The 3,156-nt window shown below is 38.3% G+C and overlaps 1 protein-coding gene across 1 annotated transcript in view; it reads left to right on the top strand.

Annotated features, from left to right (window-relative positions):
• Positions 1–223, top strand: part of LOC140715818 (uncharacterized) — a 108,222-nt gene extending 107,999 nt beyond the window's left edge. Inside the window, exon 24 of the mRNA XM_073028215.1 lies at positions 1–223. This exon is cut by the window's left edge and continues 82 nt beyond it. The gene's annotated coding sequence lies outside the window, so the exon portion shown is untranslated.
• The last annotated feature ends 2,933 nt before the right edge of the window (positions 224–3,156 follow it).

Consider the following 3,156-nt stretch of genomic DNA (forward strand, 5'->3'; position numbering starts at 1 on the left):
TGTTGAGAAAGCAATTCGAATCGTTACATGTCTTTCCGAGGACATCCTAAACCTGGCAATATTCCAATATTCAGTCCTCTGTTCATCAATAGCTTCTGCCTACCGCCACGTTTACAAACACAAATGGAGATTGGTTAAGCATTTGTTTCAAAGTCGAAAATTTGAAACACTCTGTAGCACGAGTATTTTTCTTGAATTCGCTTGTATAATGCTCATATACTCTTGCCTTGACAATAAAATGTATTTTAAAGATAGTGAAAAGCTATCGTTTCGTTTTTATTTTTATACCTTTTTTTATATATAATTGAACATTTTGTTTCATCGTTCAAATCATGCAACACATACAATACATAACACATTTCAAATCTTAGCAAGTTTTAAGGGACAGGAAATATCATTTGTCCTTCTTAAGGACCAACATAACAAGTTATAATAGGAAGTGATTCGTTCCGTCCCATTGATTTCACTTAAGCAATGGTTCACAACTTCGTAATTTTATAAGTACGTGCGAATCGGTGAACAACATATGAAACTCACTGACTAAAGCAGACAGTAGATAGATAGATAGATAGATAGATAGATAGATAGATAGATAGATAGATAGATAGATAGATAGATAGATAGATAGATAGATAGATAGATAGATAGATAGATAGATAGATACTTTATTCATCCCCATGGGGAAATTCAACATTTTTTTCCAATGTCCCATACACTTATTGTAGCAAAACTAATTACATACAATACTTAACTCAGTAAAAATATGATATGCATCTAAAATCACCCTCTCAAAAAGCATTAATAATAGCTTTTAAAAAGTACTTAAGTAGTTTACTTAAATACATTGAGTCCTAACCCCGGCACTTTAACATATCTTACTCCTGGCGTTTGAATTGTAAAGCCGAATGGCATTGGGGAGTATTGATCTCTTCATCCTGTCTGAGGAGCATTGCATCGATAGCAACCTGTCGCTGAAACTGCTTCTCTGTCTCTGGATGGTGCTATGTAGAGGATGTTCAGGGTTTTCCATAATTGACCGTAGCCTACTCAGCTCCCTTCGCTCTGCTACCGATGTTATACTCTCCAGTACTTTGCCCACGACAGAGCCCGCCTTCCTTACCAGCTTATTAAGACGTGAGGCGTCCCTCTTCTTAATGCTGCCTCCCCAACACGCCACCACAAAGAAGAGGGCGCTCACCACAAATGACCTATAGAACATCTTCAGCATCTCACTACAAACATTGAATGACGCTAACCTTCTAATACTGACTATGATTACGAAGCGAGATCAAGTGATAGGATAACTCAATCACGTGAAGAAAGAGAACCACGTTCAGGGAAGTCCACATCTGTACAGCTAAAGATGTACGAATTGTATATAGCAATACACAAGATTATGCACTTCATTAAAAGAAGAAAAAGTAACAAAGGGACATGGAGATAAACATGAGCGTCCTCGCATGTATATTGAATCAACAAAATGTACAGTGAAACGCATCGTTTGTATAAAATCAAAGCAATGAGCTTTGAGGTGGGTAGCTCGGAAGACTCCACACAGTTCTGGCGCCAAAAAAACATGCCCACGACTTCTGGACCCTCGATAGCCAGTTAACAGATGCGCACACACTATACTAATGCACGTCGATTACACGTTAATTGCTTACTTTGTTGTATTCTGAATTATAACTGTGTCTCATGTTTATGTCCTTATTTAAATGTGCATGATAGCTTCCTGAAGACTAGTTGACTGATGTACATGCACACGTATATCTCTGATTATGGAACGAAATACAAAGAACCCTGTAATTAAATAGTAGCAATTTTTTTGCAATGAGATGAAGTACAGACAAATATATCACTATTTCTCTTTGATGATCTCGCGATTGTTGTCTTGCCATGCGACAGTAGAGATAGGAGCAGAATGAGGTCCCCAATAAGTGCGTGGCTGGAGAATTGGAGCAGGGGGCACGAGACCTCTGATGGAGCAGATATGACCTATAGAAAAGGGGTGGGTTGCTCTTGAATCCGACGGGGAGCCGATATCCTGCATCAGGTTTGCTAGGGCTGTTGGGAATGGTTTACAGTAATATAGCGATTTCATAGGGACTAGTATGATAGAGCCGAGAATGTGCTATCAAGTTTGCAACTAAATTATGTAATATAGAGTATGAATGTAAGGAAGGACAAGCAATTGATTAGGCACAATTGCAGACAGAGAGAAGAGATAATTTTATCACATAGGCAAAATTCAAAAGGGTGAAGAATGCAGGACTGAAGGTGTTGTATTTAAGTTGGCGTAGAATTTGGAATAAGGTGGACCACTTTGTGGCACAATTAGAGATTGGTCGGTATGATGTCGTGCACATCACTCAGGGCTGAAAGAACGTCATAGCTTGGAAAATAACATGAAAGGATACGCTTCGTATTAGAAGGTCAGATAAGAAGGCATAGGCGGTGATGTGACTCTACTGATAAGAGAGGCAATTACATCTTTAGAAGCGGGTGACAGCGTGTAAGTAAATTTCAAATATTTATTCGTGGAGTTGAGAAATTGCAAAGGTAAAAATAAACTTTATGGAGTCATATTTTGGTCCACAAATAGTAGGCAATATGTGCGTTTGAGATTGACAAGTGGGCTGGAAAGTGCATGTAATAAAGGTGAAGTCACAATTTTAATGCGGGACTTCTTTTTTTTTGTAATTTTTTTGCTGTTGCCCTTAAAGCATGCATGTAGTTTATTATATTTTTGCTTTAGTAATTCGTTTGTAATCGTTTTCTAGTTAAAGTTAAGGTTGTTGAAAGTAAATTCGTTGTCTGTGATATAGCGCGGCGTGCGATGACGTCACACCCGATTTCGCTGCGTCCTGCGGGGAAAATACCGGTTTCGAGAAACGGGAAGGAGGGGGTTTGTGTGTGCAGGATCAGCGCGAGTAAAGTTTTCTTTCTACGCACTAGAAACATCATAGAAGCAACGCCGTCAGTTCATAACATAATCGATATGTTGAAGTAAAAATGTTAACGCTGATTTTGTTAAAAGTAATGACGGTTGGTAAAGTTTATGTTCTTTGTTATTTAAAGAGTTGCGGATAGTTTGTGTTGAAGTGTATTTAAAGCGGTTGATGGCGTAGGTAGAATCTGACTGTATGTTATACTTTA

The sequence above is a fragment of the Hemitrygon akajei genome, chromosome 24 (assembly GCF_048418815.1).
Source record: "Hemitrygon akajei chromosome 24, sHemAka1.3, whole genome shotgun sequence".
Taxonomy (NCBI): Eukaryota; Metazoa; Chordata; class Chondrichthyes; order Myliobatiformes; family Dasyatidae; genus Hemitrygon; species Hemitrygon akajei.